An 18753-nucleotide genomic window follows, 5' to 3' on the forward strand; every position below is an offset into this window, starting at 1 on the left:
AAAACCTCGTCTGTGGTCTACTCCCGTAAATTACGCGGTTGTCCCATATTACAATCGCACGGGACGCACTTCACTTTGTCCCGTATTCCCGGATATTTTGGGGACGCCTCTCCGCCTCCGCCCCCCCGGCCCCCGCAGTACAGTATTTGTTATTGTGGTCCTCCATCCTGGGGATGTTGTTCAAATAACAGAAAACCCTTCGTGCATCATGCATACAAATTATTTTCTTAATGCGCTGGGCTAAGGTAACAATCACAACTGTTGTAATAATAATAATAATAATAATAATAATAATAATGATAATAACGACCGCAACCGTGCGGCGAGCTTCCGCGTCCTGCCTGGAACTAGTTCCCTACTAGTCGGACTCACCTGCCTGGCAGCTCGCCTACTGGGATGCATCACGTGACTCGCCTGCACCTATCAGTCACGGCTGCAAATATTTGAGTTTCTGTTTGTCCGCCGGTTGTGCCGGTGTTTCCGCTCGCTGCAAATGCAGTTGCGTCTAGTGATGGGAATTCCGTCTCTCTTTTTTTAGAGAACCGGTTCTTTTGGCTCTAACAGCTCGCTAAAAAGAGCTGGCTCTTTTGGCTCCCAAGCGATTCCTTAGATTTAGTTTTTATGAATGAATGAATTAGTAATGCTCATGAAACAAACAAAAAATAAATGTGTATTATTTCTACATCCAACATAGAACACAGTGGTGTGAAAATAACTATAAAATAAAACAAACACCCACCCCAAAACCACTATGTACAAGTGAAAGAACACATCAATGAAACATCACAACAAGATAAAAGCCAAAAATTGTAAAACAATAAAAAGAAAAAGAAAAAAAATATTCTCTTTGTTTTGGGACCTTATTTTTTTTTTTACCTTTTTTATTTTTTTTAGAAAAATCCTAATATTTTCTATTCAACAGCACATTTACAGGCCTGATGCACGCCACTTAACCGTTGTACTGGACCCTGAAGATTTACTACAAACTATCAGAGATGTTTCATTTGACCTGATTTATTTTTATTGACTTACTTGACTTTTTGGCCGCCTGTGATGTGGGCGACATGTAGGCGTGTGTGACATGAGCATTTTGTGCAGATGGAGGGAGGGGGGAGGATAAAAGCAGTGTGGTGCTTGGGGGCGTTGAGAGCAGACCAGGATCGGGAAGATGAGGAGGACTCTGCTTTGGCTGCTGGCCTCTCTGGCCTTCGCCTCTTTCACCTCTGTCACGGATGGAGCTCAGCTGTAAGTAGACACCACCAGCAGTTCCTTCTAGACCAGGAGTGTCAAACTCATTTTGGTTCGCAGGCCACATAGAGGATTATCTATTCCCACTCCTAACCCTAACCAGTGAAATCATGGTATGGTAATATTAACGTAAAAAAAAACAAAAAAAAATCAACTTCCAATTGTTTTTTTTGTTTTACTTCGTTTGTGTCCTTTGAGCACTCTGCATCAACTTTGTCTGTTTGACAGAGACGTTTTGGGGCAATGAAGGTAGCCAGTAGGGGACATTCTGGGGTAATGAGGGTAGCCAATAGGAGACGTGAGCGGCTGTGCTTGTGCCGACTTGCTCAGCCCCAATATTTAGTTTGCTTGCAAAGCAGAAACGATGTTGGGACACCAAGTGGACACATTTAGAACAGCAGTTTCTTTCATTGAAAATTTGCAGTTTTTATACTTTGCAAACTTATCTCACGGGCCGGCAAAAAAACAGTTTGCGGGCGTGATCCGGCCCGCTGGCTGTATGTTTGACACCCCTGTTCTGGACAATGTCCAGAGTAAGTCAAACTATCAGGGGAGAATGATGGAGCAATTAAAAAGTTTGTTGGTTAAAAGTGTTCAAAAACACTCAACAAAATCTACACATCCACCTCTGACGAACCGCATTGTCAATTTTCTACATGACAGAATGTTTTGTGCTCATGGCTCGACCCAGTGCCAGTCTGGTGTTTTTAGACTGAATCACAGGTTGCTGCTCCAGTTTCTTGTTCAAAGTTCACACACAGCAAACAAATGACAGTCATATGATGAAATGCTGCATTGATCCAGTGCTGGATGCAGATCAAGACAATCACGAGATTACTCATTGTTAGTTGAGCTCACAGCCTCCACTTGAGCAAAGTTTTTTTTGTTTTTTTAAGTTTAGTTTTGTGAGCCAATTCCGTGTGACAATCACTGGCCCTTTAAATAAATGTCCTGAGAATGAAACAAAAACAAATATTCATGTTACAACAAACATCTTTCCCCCCTTTACAGATTAAAAAAAAAATTGTTAAACTGTGGCCTTGACATTGCGTGTGGTTTGGGAACCTTATCGATCTCTGCAGGGAGGTGATGTCGGCCCCAAACCTCATGCGTATTGGAACCCCAGAGAACATCTTTGTGGAGTTGCAGGACTACACAGGAGGAGGAGACGTCCAAGTCGTCATCCGGGTGAAGAGCCATCCGATCCCGACCAGGGAGTTTGCCAGTGCAACGGTGACCCTCAACAGCAGCAATCACTTCCAGGCGATGGGATCAGTGACGGTAAATCATGGACTGTTTCACCAAAGACACCCAGCACTCAATCATCGGGGTGAAAGTAGCTCTGCTTAGCCATGTCATCATGCAGTCTTTTCTAATTGACTCCTGAGTCCTTTAAATGGCCCCTTTATGTATGTGTGTGTGTGTGTGTGTGTATGTGTGTACTAAATGGTAATAATAATAATAATGGATTGGATTTATATTGCGCTTTTCAAGGACCCAAAGCGCTTTGCATTGAACCATTGAAGCATTCATTCACACCACATTCACACTGGTGGAGGTAGCTGCCCTGGGGCAGACTGATAGAAACTTGGCAGCCAATCCGTGCCAAACAGCCCCTCCGACCACCACCCAACATTCACTCACATCTGCATGAGGCAAAACACTTTGCCTTTGTGTTTTAGTGTTTCACTAAAACACTTTGTGAATACCGGTCCAGATTTATTTGTTTTGTTTTTGTTTTTCTTGGTCTGTCTGCTCATGGGGTTCAGGTTCCTCCGACAGACTTCAACAGGGATCCAAGTGTCAGGCAGTACGTGTACCTGCAGGCTCAATTCCCAGGCATGGTGGTGGAGAAGGTGTTGATGGTGTCCTTTCAGGCCGGCTACATCTTCATCCAGACCGACAAGACCCTCTACACCCCCGAAAGCACAGGTGAATCTGACAACCGTCTCTGCTTCCTCTGCTCAATTGACAATGTAGAAAACGTGATCTGGAAAACTTCAGTAATGTGTTGTTGAGAACTTTCAGTTAAGGTTTTGTCAGCACCGTCTTTTCACAGTTCTTTACAGGGTTTTTGGTTTGACGCCCAGCATGAAGCCCGTGGAGGACTTTGGTGGCACTGGTACTTCTGTTACAATCGAAATTGAGGTAGCTGAGTGGTAAACATTTAATTGCCACTAGTAACATTGGAATGAACTGCCACAATCTCATCTGCTGCATGTTTTAACGTTTAGACGCCAGACGGCCTCATTTTGCCTCATGAAACAATTACTCTGGATTCAGGGCTAAAGTCTGGACACTATAACCTTGCTGAACTTGTGAGGTGAGCTATTTTCATTTTTTTTTTTTTTTTTTTCTAAAATCAGATTTAAGTGATTATTAAAATAAAAATGTGCCTGTCTTTATTTATTTGCTACTTTTTTCTAATCAAACTATTATTATATTGAATTTATGAAGTACGTGTCCCTGTTGCTGTGTGCAGTGTTGGTGAGTGGAAGATTTTGGCAAAGTTTTCCAAGAACCCACAGCAGACCTTTTCCGCAGTGTTCGAGGTCAAAGAATACGGTAACTTACTCACTAGTTGCCACTATTTGAACAACCATTACCTTCTGGTTGACAAACCATCAGAGAAATCCCCTTTGACTTTTCAGTCTTGCCAAGTTTTGAGGTGAAAATTACACCTCGGAGACCCTTCTTCTATGTGGACGATGAAGAGTTCACCGTCAACATCAAAGCTACGTAAGCTATGTTGTGATTTTGATGACCTCAGCAGTCACAAGTATGTGCCATTGTATTGGGTGTGTGAAGGACGAGTACTACATTAATCATCTAATCACGTTTAAGCAGAAGAAAAGACAGAAAATCAGACCTTTAGAAATTACGAATAGCGGTATACTCCTGTATTAAAAAAAAAACCCCAGTTGAACTTAATTGAAAATGCCCAAATGTATACTACTACAACTAGTACTACTTTACTACTACTACAACTACTAATGATGACAACAACAACAACAACTATAATAATAATTGCAACAAAATTGGTCTGGCGAAATACACCATTCTTTCGCAAGGAAAAGAAAAGCCGAAAAGCACGTGGGATAATTGGTAATTTGGTGTTCAAATGTCTAAATATTAATAATTTACTTTTGAATTTATTTTGTGCATTATGAAATTGGTATCTTTTCATAGGTACCTGTTTGGGGAGCCAGTGGCTGGGATGGCCTATGTGGTATTTGGGGTTATGTCACAAATTGATAAGGAAACAGACAGCCCAAACGATCAGAAAACAAGCCTTCCAAGTTCCCTCCAGAAAGTGGCGGTGAGCAAATTCACCATATTCTCATAGAAAGAATGTTTGCCAAGTAAATAGCAACTTGCGACTCCTCCCTCTTACTGATTTAATGGTGCATTTAATGTCATTGTAGCTCACCAATGGCCAAGCAGAGGTGACAATGACAAGAGCGCACCTCACACACATATTCCCTAATACCGTGGAACTGGCACAGCAGAGACGCGCCATATTTGTAGATGTTAGTGTGCTCACAGAAAGCGGTGAGAGGGAAGCATCTGTTATATCTGTTACGTCTGAGGTTTTTTTGGGAGGGGGTTGACTGACATGTTTTTGTTTTTGCCTCTTTCCACTCCAAAGGCAGCGAAATGGTGGGGTCTGAATTGAAGAATATCCCAATTGTCACGTCACCGTACACCATCAGCTTCAAAAACACACCCCCATATTACAAATCTGGAATCACTTTTGATGTAACGGTAAGTGGGAGCAGTGGCTGGAGAATTGTATTATTTTCACTCTTCAATAAAATCTCCCTTTTCAACAAAAAATAGGAAAATCTGCCAGACATAAATGTGGATGCTTCATGCAGATAGCATTGTTTGCAGTGAAGAAATTAGTTTAGTCTTACAAAACAGGTTTAGCACAAATGTACTAAAAAAAAAAGTGCTGTTTTTTTCTCTGATGACAGGTTAAAGTTATCAACCCTGATAAAACTCCTGCAAAAAATGTAGATGTTATGGTTGATGTGCCATCTGAAAGTGACATTCAGACTAAGTTGGGAACAACTGATACCAACGGCTTGGCAAGAGTTACCCTCAACATTATTCAAACGACGGCAGATTTGACTATCAGGGTATGTCCTATCATGTGCACTCAGAGAGTGTGTGAAAGTTTTACACAAATTAGATTGTCTCATGCTTTTGCTTCAGCAAATTCGCCCTATTAAGTCACTCTGTGCTTTGAATTGCAGGCAAGGACAAATGTTCAGACACTTCCAGAACACAGACAAGCATCAGCAAACATGGAAGCTAGAGTTCATAGGCTTCAAAGCGACAAGTACATCCATATTGGTGAGAGGGAGTGAAGAAACTATTTCCATTACTCAGTGGGGTGGTAATTATCTATTCTAGATTGTGATCCATCTTTGCCGCCACTACTGTGTTGAATGTCATTCCAGGTATTGACAGTGCTCGAGTAGCAGTTGGGGATGACATGAAAGTCACCGTGATCCGAAACACAGATCTTCAGAGTGACATCACTTTTTTGGTAAGAGATGCTTTTGCAAGCAATTTGTGGAGTGACTAAGCCTCCAGAGTCACGCTGTCTAACTGTGCACAGATATCGAGCAGGGGACAACTGGTCGGCCACCATCATTCCAGTGAAAGAGGGCAAGTCATTTCGGAACGGATCCCGATCACCGATAAGATGTTGCCATCGTTCCGCATCGTGGCCTACTACCACACCAGCAACAGTGAAGTGGTTTCAGATTCTGTTTGGGTGGAAGTGGATGACACCTGCATGGGCTCGGTGAGACACACACAAGCCGCGTTCCACACCGCAGGGTACGACAAGTTCACCCGCGAAAGCACAAGAAAGTTGTGCTGCCCAGATTAGCCGCCCCCTGGGCCTGATGATAAACTTGTTTGACCAGCCGGTGAGCGTTGATGACTAAGTAACATGTCTTTCTGCTCATCAGGTGAGAACATGCTAACATTGACGTTTTGTAGAGTTGGTCCCTTTCAGGAGGCCAGACAGTGACCTGTGACAGCTAATGCCAGTCACCACACCAACACGACAAGCTATTACACCCTATATTTTTTTAACACTGGGTTCTGCACAGACAGAAGCTCGTGCAGCGGGCGGATTTCTGCGTTGTGTCTTTCGATCAAGTGAGACGCACACAGGTGTCAAGCATCCTCTGGGTTTATTCTTTAAAGAGAAAAAAATGTAGGCGTCATACACGGTAATAAAACACAGTGATAAAAATGCATTAAATAGTTACCACATACTGCACAGTCCACAAAAATAATAATAAACTTTAGCCCTAGTCAGCTCGTTTTTATATATATATATATATATATATATATATATATATATATATATATATATATATATATATATATATATATATATATATGTATGAATTCCAAAATATCAAAACAAACCAGATTAAACAATCCACGTACCTTTAAAGAGAAAAAAATAAGAATATACAGACGTCACGCACAGTGAGTCAATGCTGCAACTCTCTCTCCGCAAAGGCAAGCAATTTCTTTTGAATGACTTATAAGAATAATTAAATACATTTACGAGTCATTAGCCAACAGAGGGTTACTTCATAAATTCACTAACAACCCGTACCACAGAACACATGAACACACAGTAGTTACAAGGATAATAAATCATGACGGAAAAGAGAGCACTCAAAATTTGACTCACCAGCCCGGAGCACGCACGGCTCTGTGCCACCGGGTGATGCAACGCCAGAACGGTACCTCCGAGGAACATGGGGCATTCACAATGGGAACCTCTTTTTTTTTTTTTTCTTACATTTTTGCAAGCAAAAAATAATAATAATACATTTTGGCGAAGTTCACAACAACAAAGGTTTTAGGGAAAACAAATAAAATAAAATAACAAATAAAATTTGACTTGGCTACACTGGGTCCACTCAGTGGGCTTCTGTACACTCATGAGTAAAGATCAGCTGCTCCTGCACTCCACTGGTACTTAAGATTTCCAGACAAAACCTGTGACAAGTATATATTTGACACGTCCTTCTCTTTTACAAAAACATATATTTTAATGCTTGGGATTGTGCCAAATGACATCTCCCGTTGATTATAGTTGACGCTGGAGTTCTTAAGTCCATTTCAAGAGCCCGGAGGAAGATGTCGACTTAAGGTCACTGGAGACCCAGAAGCCACAGTGGGACTGGTGGCAGTGAACAAGGGTGTCCATGCGCTCAACAACCAGCACCCTCTTTCACAGAGAAAGGTTGAACAAATATATTGGCATCAATTAAAGATCCAATTAAAGATTAATTCACAGATACATCGCAATAAGACTGTGTCATGACGAGCAAACAGCCAGCCCAGATATTTCTCATAGATATGGCTTGTCGCTGTGTGACCCAGGTGTGGGACATTGTGGAACAGTTTGACACAGGCTGCACCCCTGGTGGAGGAAAGGATGCTATGCACGTGTTTTACGATGCCGGGCTGATGTTTCAGTCCAACAATCCTAGACTGGGGACTCCTGACAGACAAGGTGCGATCAGGTTTTTTTGTGTTCTTTGGGTGTTCCATTCAGACACTTTTGGTCTTTTCATCTGTACTTTGAGTTCTTATCAGAAACCCAGACAAAACGAGGCTCTGTCCTTGTGTTTCCAGAGGCAACGTGTCACTCGGTCTCCAGACAGAGACGAGCTACCACCACAGTGGATGCCACGACCAGGGCAGGTGAGAAACATCCACCTCAACAATGTTCTATCTTCTGCTTCAAACGTCCTTTTTTCGGGGGAAGGATGGGTAGGGGTTGGGGGCATTAGTTTGCTGTATGTTGTGGCAGCAGAACGTAGTTTCTGTGCAACAGATAGCGGGCTGCATTGACTTTCATCTCTCCTTTTAATTACTGTCTTTTCTCAAACGCTTTCCCAGTCACCAGTCGTGCAGCACGGGTGCCACGTGAGTAACAACACACACCTGCAAGGTTGCATAGTGACAATGCTGGAGCCTGTTTTGAAGCCCTCCGTTGTGTTGCTCCAAACCGAAAGAAGAAAATGACAGAAAGAAAATGGGCTTTCACAGCCTGTGAACAAAAAATCAGCAAAATTAAATTTATTTTTAGAACGTCACAATGGAAATAACAGACATAAGAGATAAAGACATGGCACCCATAAAGGCATTCTTTTTTTCTCTGTTTTAACGAGATAACAAGTTAATTTCCTAATTCCCCAAGATCTTGAATTATTTATCCCAGGAAAAGAACGGGGGAAAATCCACCACTACAGCACTAATTTACTACAGCAAAATATATCTATTCATATAAATGTCAGCTAATTCTCAGCCACTCTTGCCAGTGTGTGACCAAAAAGGCGCTTTGCACTCAGTGTTGTCTTTTTTTGTTTTGTTTTTTCTGGCAAAAGGTGAAGCGGATGTTGATTTTGATGATGAGATCGGCTCTCGCACACATTTCCCAGACAGTTGGCTGTGGATGGATAACAAACTGCCTGACTGCCCAACAGGGCAACCACACTGGTGAGGAAACTTCGCACTTTTAGAGAGAATAAAGAAAACACAAAAAACAACAAGTGCAGAAAACACAGCGAAAGCTTAGTGTAAACCGGTGGCGGCGGTGCACAAATGTCTCACGACTCATCAGGGCCAGTAACTCTGTCCGTGTTGTGCACGTAACATTTTCTTCCCTTTCCCTTTATCTTCTTCATTGAAAGGACAGTTGTGTTATACATTTTTAACTACTACAGAGCGCAGCTGATCACAGTATGTGAACCCGAACAAAGTGACTCAAGGCTCCCACTTCACTCGTCTCCATTAATTATTTTAAATTGGTTTTTAGTTGTTGTTTTTGTTTTTTTAGGCTAATCGGTTTGTTGGTGACATTGCAGTGAATATTGTTGTGATTGTTTTTGCATTCATCACACCGGTTCACAAATAAGTAGGATGGAAGAGGGCCGACACTTGGCGACCAAACTAACACAATGGGAGAGAAAGGGACTGAGCCTGTAAACAAAGAGTGTCACTTTCCTTTTTTTTTCCCGATCTAGTGAAAGGTCATTTCACCGTATTTTTTTTCTGAGTAACTCCATCACGACCTGGCAGTTCACTGGGATCAGCCTATCAAGGACTCACGGTGAGAATTTAGTCATTGCCATTCATTTCAGAAGTCAACTGGACGGCTCTCCATTCAATCATTCAAAGTTGATCGACTGATGTTTCCTTCTCTTATTTCAGGTATCTGCATCAGTAAGCCGTTAGAGGTGATTGTTCACAAGGAGTTCTTCATCGATCTGAGACTGCCCTACGCTGCTGTCAGAGGAGAGCAGATTGAAGTGAGGGCCATCCTCCACAACCTGGGGGCTGACGCTATTACCGTAAGTCAGGCTGAGTCCTCGGGTCCAGGCTGGCTAACAGCACCCGGCACTGACAGAGAAGGAGCTGAATCGTTTCTCAGCTCTACTGTACTCTCAGTACTTCAGTCATAATCAACATCAAATTAGTGACATTGAACTCTGTCTCAACACTAAGGTACGTGTGGATCTGCTCGCGGAATCAAACATTTGCAGCTTTGCCACCAAGCGTGGAAAGTATCGGCAGGAATTAAGTGTCGGTGGCCGAACCACACGAGCTGTGCCCTTCATCATCATTCCAATGAAGCATGGAGAATTTCCCATAGAGGTCCAAGCTGCCGTGCTAGATTCTTCACTAAGTGATGGAGTTAGGAAGATGCTGCGGGTGGTGGTAAGAGAAAACTTGAGCGTTATTTTTGTCTGCATGTACGAAGAGAAACTAAAGGTGCTTCCACTAAAGGAGAGGATGAAATTAGAGGACAAAAAGAACGTAAAACAGTTACTCGACCTGACTTGGGCAAAGAGACACCTTGAATGACAAAAGAGGAAAACAATCGCAGCGATAAAAGATGCAGTAGGATTTGCAGTGTTTGTCAGATCACCTGAAAGGTGTTGTCCAATGATTGGCTAGTTGGTGGATTTGGCAAAAAATAAAAATAATTATTAAAATGAGGACAAAGAAGAAAATACCCATACCTTGTGTGTTAAAGTTATATAAGTTGTAAGTGGCAGAAGGGAAATTAAAAAAAAATAAAATTACATTGTGCCATGTGCTCTCCAGCCTCCAGGAACACAAGTCAAATCTGTCATCAATGTCATTTTAGACCCAGCTACTAAAGGCATTGGTAAGTTTACCCGTCTAAAGGAGCCCATTTGCGAGACAGAGTCAACCAATTACACGCTCGTAGGTACCCAAACTATTGTTGTCCCCATGTAGTTGGTCAACAAGTCGAAACTCTCAACAGTGCAATCCCAGCATCAGGACTGGCTCCAGACTCAGCTGCGATGACGGAGATCTCGGTGACAGGTGAGAAATCAGATTGCGCTGTGTCTTGGTTAGAACAGGCACCGTTGCACAAGGCCAGACAAATAAAACAGACTTGCATGTGATGAAGAGGACACAAGTGACATCTGACTGCTTGATTGCTTCAGAGTCACGTGGCGGGGGAAAAAATATTAACAAGCTTAAGCAGTGTTGCCTAATAACACTATTTGTTTATTCATTTATTTTGTGCATTTGCACAGGGAGAGAAAGCTCAGCCAAACCCAACCTGTATGTCAGTATTGCATTGCCCGGCGTGATGAGGCACGTCCGGCTGAACTTCAACAGTGACAACTACTATCAAACAAGGATGCTAAGAGTAAGAGGACACTTGCCCTTAACCAAACACTTAACAGCTAATGATATAAATACCATCTGTTTGTTAGCTGATTGGACAGTGTCTTCAATTTTTTTGACAGTTCAATAGTATCAACCAGAATATTACAGTGTCTGCCACAGGAACAGGAGAAGCAACATTGAAGGTAAGCAGAGGTTTGTCACACTTTTGGCCACAGGGCTCTGTTCAGCAAAACAAAATGTGATTCAGGTCTTTGAGTCATAATGAGGATTTTAGACTGTTGTAGTTCTGTTTTACTGCTTAAACAGAAGGTGCGTGTTAGACTGTGCTGCAGGTGGTGGAATATATATATATATAAAAGTCATAGGAGGACTTGAGGATGAAAAACGTGAAAATTGTAGGCCAGGTGTGGGTTTTTTTTAGCTGATTTTGCTGTTAATTCCTAAAGGGATAACTGACAACTACATTGGATATGTGAATTTGTCAAAACAAAAACAAACAAAAAAACATTTGCAAAAGGCATGCGGGAGCCCCAGAAGCTGTTGCTGTATTTCACACGGGTGCGTCACAAGCTTCTGCCAGCCAGATTCACCAAACATCACCAAACTCTTGGAACATGTGCCAAGAACGTCCACCACCTTTCAATGCCTCAGGATCTCTTTGTCCATCTCAACCCCGTGGTTTGACTCATGGGAAAAATACACCTTTGATCATTAAAGAATATATGACCAGACCTGGCGAAAAGCAAGGAGTGTTTGCTTTTCGCCATTATTGAGACGGCTCTTTTGATGGGCACTAACTTGCACATGTGACTAGTTCGACTTTGTTGATTTCTAGCATTTTCTATCCTCTTTTTTACAGAGAGGGTGTGGGTGTGACACACTACCCCAGATCTGTCTCGGACTATCTCCACTGCGCATGTGTGCTATGTCTGCGTGACGAGTTTCCGCCTCGGCGTCATTTTTTCCCGCGAAACATAAATGAAACGATAGACCAAATAAAAACCCGCTGGAAAAGTTTGAAGGCTTTTGAAAGAGCCGAGGACGTGCGGAGTGCGGACAACGCGGCGTTTATTTACAACACAGGCGGAACTACTACTTACGGAAAATTGGACAACTTCGCCCATGCCCAAATGATTCATTCTGATTAAACGCTTGGCGCACGTATACGCACGTCACGATCGGATCATTTTATTTAGTGTCCATGTAAACAGTGGATTTGGAATTTCCGATCAACCAAGGTTTAGATCGGATTGGAGAAATTTGTGCATGTGAACATAGCTACTGATGAAAATCACTTATTAGTGCTTTAAGAATCGTTCTAATTTGCTGTGCCAGATGGTGTCACTGTACTACACCTTTCATCGAGATCGACCCAGTGACTGTGGGAACTTTAACCTTGCAGTCCAGCTCATACCAGGTGCTTTTTTATTCTATTCTTAAGCATTTATTTTTCTACTTCTTTCCAAATTTTTTACCCTTTATGTCATAAAAAAAATCCTTATTCTCAATTAATTCTCATTGGTAAATATTTCCCAACAGAGAGCCAGGATGAAACTATATATAGACTGAGGATACAGGTGTTGTGAGTATATCTAAGAATTTTTTTTTTTTTTTTTTTTTTAGAGGACATCAGCATCATATATATGTTCTACTCATGTTTATCCCTGACACTGTTGCTCCTGTCTTGATTACTCTGGTTGAATCGATTAGTTTTTACTCTGCTACCTATTTGTTTGGCATTCACCGCCTGTTTTTGATCATTTTTGGAGTATCAATGCAGAGAAAACAAAGAACCCTGGAATATGATAAAATACTGATAAACTGGTTGAAGCACAGGATAATGAATAACAAAATGGCAAAGACAAAAGCCAAACAGACAGAGGCCAGATCAAAGGCACAACAGTGAAGCAGTGGTGGCGGCCTAGGGGTTGGGGAAGCAAGCTCATGATCAGGCCAATCATTCGAATCTCTTGAGTAACGGGATTTGGGTGAGTACAGTGGCCACTGCATGTCTCCACTCTTATCACCGCCACTGAGGTCACTTGAGCAAGACCCCAACCACCCACTTATCTGTATGCCTACAAATTTGAAACAACATAGCACCTTTACCCATCAGTAATTTTCTCCAATGCCACTTCTGTCTTTTGCCTTTGCATGGGTGTGTTTTCCCCTCTAACGATATGCCCAAATTCGCCTGCTTGTTGACAGTTGCCACGGTGACCAGTAGTGTCACTTGGTAGTGTAGTGCCATTAATGTGGGCTTTCTGTGGTGGTGACGTAGGCAGGTAACTCAAACTGAAAAAAAATCAGTTCATTAGCTCAACTTAAAACCTTTGAGAAGATGTTTCGAGTTTCAAAACCCTCAGAAAATCAACTCAGAGTTTATGGTGAAACTCGGACTTTGATTAAACCTCCTTGGTTAAATAGGGCCCCGGTAATCAGCAGGTAGGAACATTTATTATCAACAAGAAGGCAAAACAAGAACAGGCATAAAGACAAACTGTCGTGAATCTTCAAAATAAGAAAGACATTTCCAAAACATAGAATGCTGTAAAATATAAAACTAAATAACGATAAAACCGTTCAGTTTTGTCCCGCTCACGCAGCCGTTTGGCAACGTTTAATCTCCATACAGGTTCCTGCATAATCGGCGCAATGCAACAAAGACAATTTTGGAAATTGGCTTGTTAAGCGGTTTCACTTACCATTGGGATGACCTGCAAAACGTAACACAATACAAAACACATCTGCAAACATTTCAAAATTCAGTGTGTTTACAAGAAAAAATGTATTTGGATGGATGACATGTTGGTTCGTGTGTGTGTGTGTGTGTCTGCAGTTATCCACAAGACCCGGCCGTGTAATTTCAAATCATGAGTTGAACACCATTTCAGAACAAGGCTCACTCGTCCTCCACCTGGATCAAGTAAGACACTCCTGCCCTCAGGCTTGCCTCCTCCAACGTTTGTCTTGACATGACTCTCAGCTGGAGCTCTGACAGACATCTTGCAGGAAATGTTTGCATTACATCTCTTTTTTGTGTATGACAATCCTGTAGCTTTAGTTTTGTATGTTTTAATAGCAGCCAGCATACATTATTTTTTCTATATTTATTTGAATGTGTCAACTCTTTCATTGCTACATTGATTTTGGCCAGTGTTACCCAAGTGTTTCTGATTTTGTGCATGACAATTTACAAGTTGGCACACTACATGTGATTTTCCATCATGTTTTTTAAAGGGCATTTGGGAGATTATCTCGTTAGAACAGTTACGTAAACAGCAGGGATTTTTTTTTTAAGCCTTTAATTATTTTTAGTTAGTTTGTTTGGTTTTAGGTGGTTTTTGTCTTTTTGAAATATGAGCTAATGCAAACAGGTTTCCAAAATTAAGTCAGACTCTGAACACTGACTGTGATCAATGAGCTGCATTAGATAAATATGAAAGTTTGCTCCACTCTAAGCTCAGTTTTCCAATGGGTCAGTACCAAATGACCTACGGGAATAACTACAACTGGGCCATTTCTTTTTGTTGCCATTTTTGAAGTGGACTCATTTGGCATTTTAAGGAGACTACTTGTGTTACAAAAGTAATGATTTGTTAACGTTAAACTTACATTTTCTGTACTGATTTTGTGCTCAATACAGTTCAGTGCAGCCTTCTTAGTCAAAAACTTGCTGCATCTGCTCATAAAGAACCCGAAGCAGGAAACAAAACATTTACTGAACACAATTAAATCAAACGTTTTTTTTTTTCCATTTCTTTGGGGTTGATTTTGGGCTTGGTGTCGGGCTACAGTGTGAGAAATGGAATGTGCCTCTTTCTCATCTCAGCTGCTCCCCACAGGTATCCCACACTCGCCCAGAAGAAATCACATTTAGGATTCATCGGACAATGAATGTCGACGTCTTTCAACCAGCTGCTGTGTCGGTCTATCAATACTCTGACGGTGAGCCTCGGGGAAAAATTAAAAACCGCCCTCACAAGTTCTTTTGGATAAAAATATGCACTCTGTTGTAAACTTGGAAAGGAAAAACTGTCTCATTCTCGGCTTTTGCAGAGCGACATTGTGTGAAGTTCTACCATCCTGAGAGGAGAGCTGGAGAATTGCTGCAGCTCTGTAAAGCCACTGAATGTCATTGTGCTGAAGGTGACAACAAGATGATGAACTAAGGCCCTGTTTTCACTTGGTCACTTGTAACTGTTTTGGGTGATTGGATCACGAGAACGGATCTCGCAGCATCTGTTCGCACTTAGCCATTAACATGCGTCTCGAGCGTGCCATTTGTGATCGCATCAAATGAATAATAAACGAGTCTAACAAAAATGATTTGTTTCCGCTTCTTGTTTGTAACTTTATAATGACGACGCCGGAAGTTGGGGCGCCGACCAAGTACGTACACGGGAGAGGTGAGTGGAGTAGGCGGTCCTTAATGTGGACTGAAGTCGCATTCTGTTCGCACGTCCGTGACGAATGCATTTTTATGCGATGTGATCACCAAAACCACCTCCCAAGGTGGTTTTGGTGATCGGCTGTCAAAACGGATTTGGACTGTTTGCACTCGGTCATTATAATAATCTGATCAGCAAAAAACGCATGAAATGACCAAGTGCAAACAGGGCCTAATACAGGCATGGCCAAACTACGGCCTGAGGGCCACATCCGGGACGTTAGCACAATTTCCAACCAGCATCCGTCCCCACCGTGCCCCCCGTCCCCCCGTCAACAAAACTTTTGTGGCCCGCCGTCACGCTGCAGTTCTGTCATGTGGACCATTGCAAACAAAGTTTGGCCACCCCTGAACTAATATGACAAAAAAGTTGCAGGCAGCTCATCACATGTACTGTATGTAGCACCCCAACACTATATTAAAGTGAAGTCATTTTAATACCTAAGTGACTGAAATGTTGGGGTGTGTGGGTTTGCTTAGTCAGGTAGCACCTTCAAAGGGTCACCCTTTGAAAGTGAATTTATGTTACTTAATTTTTAAGCCGCAATCTGGCACTTTTAGTATACATCCAGCCTATGCTTAACCTACTTTGGAAATGACTGACCACAGAAAATCCATCCATCCATTTTCAACTATTCCCGAGCTCAGGGTCACGGAGGTCTGCTGGAACCTATCGCAGCTGTCATAGGGCGAAGGCAGGGCGACACCCTGGACAAGTCGCCAGTTCATCGCACGGCCACAGAGAGCCAAAAAAACATTTGCACTCACATACACACCAATGGAAAATTTAGAGTTTTCAAATTCACCTCACATGCATGTTTTTGGGCTGTGGGAGGAAGACGGAGAACCCAGAGGCCGGAGAACCCACGCAGACACAGGAAGAACATACAAACTCCACACAGAAAGGTCCTAGGCCCGGAATCAAACCCACAGCCTCCTTGCTGTCACGCGGCATTGCTAACCACTGCGCAACCGTTATTAAATTAAAGAAAATATATAAAAATTTTACTTTATTATAAAGTAGGTAGTGCAAAAAATACGGTATAAAGAGATTGAATACAAATATAATGAATCAAAACTCCTTTCAAAAATCACAAATAGTTATAATCATATTTTAAAAAATAAGTTGAAAAAACAAACTTGTGTCCAAACTTTTTTTTTTTCCATAAAAAAAACATATGTATCTTTGGAGACATGTTACATTCCCCAAAAGACCAAATTAATTCAAACAAAAAAAGCAAAAAATTAAATTGGCTATATTATTTTAAAAATAAAAATACAAGCAACTAACCTAATCCTAAAGGGAGAAAAATGTATGCATTGGACATGGAGATAATAAAGCAAAGATCCCAGGTAGCAGCATTCCCCAACCGCTCCAAGGAAGGTGGAGGAATTCTGCTAACTGGCTGTTGGTTTGCTTGTGAAGTCTACAAACAGTTTGCTCGGGCATTTGTAAGCTGAAAAGAAGACTCCTCGCCGATTTGGAATGTGAAGAGCCATCGTCTAATCAACGCACACCACTAACTAGCAGTAGCACAGTGGGAGAGATAACGTAGTTGTCATGACAAGCCTCCAACATAGGTTCGCCCCGTCACCTATTTTGCCTTCAAAACCGTAAATTTTGCAGAAAGGTGAGTGATTTCCACGCCTGCCAGTGAACTGTTCCGCAACATCAGTTCAGTTTGTGAAATCCAAAGCATTTTACCTTAATATCTTTGGCTGCCTTTGCTTAATCTTCCCAGAGACCGGACGCGCTCTCACTCTTGTCTCACTCCCGTCCCCACTCATGTTGTGTTAAATTGTGGCGCGCGCCTCTCTTCCCGCCGCGGGTTCAGTGAAGAAAAGAGAGGAGCTACGGTCATGTGACCTCATTCCTGACGTTTCGAAGGCGCGGTGGCAAAAAGTTAACGTGGCTGAATGAGTGCATAGAGGAGACACTGGGCTTATTGGCAGGAAAACCAGCCTCGTTGCTAGGCAACCCAGCCGCAATTTTGGTGTTGTGTCATATTTATGGGTGTCAGAGTCAGATGCTGGTGATCCTGTTTGTTATGTCGAATAACTTGCGTACCACGACGTTATTTAGCTCTTTTTCCAGTCTTTGGATGTGGTTACCTTTTCCAGGTAACTACATTCAGATCGCACAACAGCTCCTTGGGGTCCCTTAAAGGGGCTCCTACCACTAATGAGACCCATACATTACACTGTTGCCATTTTTTCCCCCCTTTTTTTATTAACAGAAGCCTGCAGTAAGCGGAAGGACGAGGTACCGTGGAGTTCATAACGCCAATCTTATATCTGTGATAGCAGTTTTGGTGAGCATTGATGTGGAAGGAAGGAATTTTATTATTATATTGTGTTCATACCCCTCCCCCCCAGAATTTGGAAATGTCTATACATATCTATACATCAATCTATAAAAGAGACAGAGAGCTAACATCATGTAAATTATCTGCCTCCAGCTTACAAGGTGAGGGTGGAGGAACTTACTGAAGATGTGACCACAAATCTTTATGTGATGAGGATCCAGTCAGTCATCAAGGAAGGTGGGAAGTTATCTCAGAACAAGAATATCATTTTGATGCTCTTCATTTGCATCCCAAGGGATTTATTTGTCCTAAACTTAATTTTAATCACAGGAACTAAAGATTTGGGTGCTCTGGGAAAACTATGCACATTCCTCAGTGTCGCCCTCTGCAGGACGTCTTTAGGTCTGCAGATTGGCAAAACCTACCTGATCATGGGGACACCCAGAGACATTCACATCGCTAAAAATGCTCAAACGTGAGTTTGTTTGTTTACAGTAATGTGGATTGTGTGTAATTATTCCAGTTGTTTCTGCTGGGCTTGTACCGTGATCCAACTTAACAACAACAACAATAATAATAATAATGATAACACATAATCCATATTTTGACAAGTGAAAGTATATCGGCAGTATACTGTCGTTTGACCTGGAGTTATGCACATGCACTCAAGTGCTCTGCATCTCCAACGTTGTAACAAAAAAAAAACTCCCATTTTGCAAAGAAACGCAGCGCAACACATTATATCTACTGGGATGTCAGAGCATAACTATGGCTGGTAATGTTGCCAATGTATGGACGGATTAGGTTGTGTACCTAGAAGATAGACTGTGAAGTGAGACGGTAATACTCTGTCTGGGAATGCTACACTTCAATGTGCGGTCTTATAACATCTAATATTTAATTCCCTACGCAGCAATGCTGCACCTTCATCCATGAGATCCTTGTCAGAAGGACATGCCGTGTTCGTAGAGGAATAAAAGTCACCATGTCACCACAAAGGGACTTCCAATAAAGTTCTAGTGACTGATT

The 18753-nt window shown here is 42.1% G+C and overlaps 1 pseudogene; it reads left to right on the plus strand.

Moving 5' to 3' along the window:
- The first annotated feature begins 1083 nt into the window (after nt 1–1083).
- LOC142897999 (complement C3-like) lies at nt 1084–18203 on the plus strand (annotated as a pseudogene).
- The last annotated feature ends 550 nt before the right edge of the window (nt 18204–18753 follow it).

Source organism: Nelusetta ayraudi, unplaced genomic scaffold, assembly GCF_046127955.1.
Source record: "Nelusetta ayraudi isolate G7.1 ecotype Tasmania unplaced genomic scaffold, CSIRO-AGI_Nayr_v1 ptg000004l, whole genome shotgun sequence".
Lineage (NCBI taxonomy): Eukaryota > Metazoa > Chordata > Actinopteri > Tetraodontiformes > Monacanthidae > Nelusetta > Nelusetta ayraudi.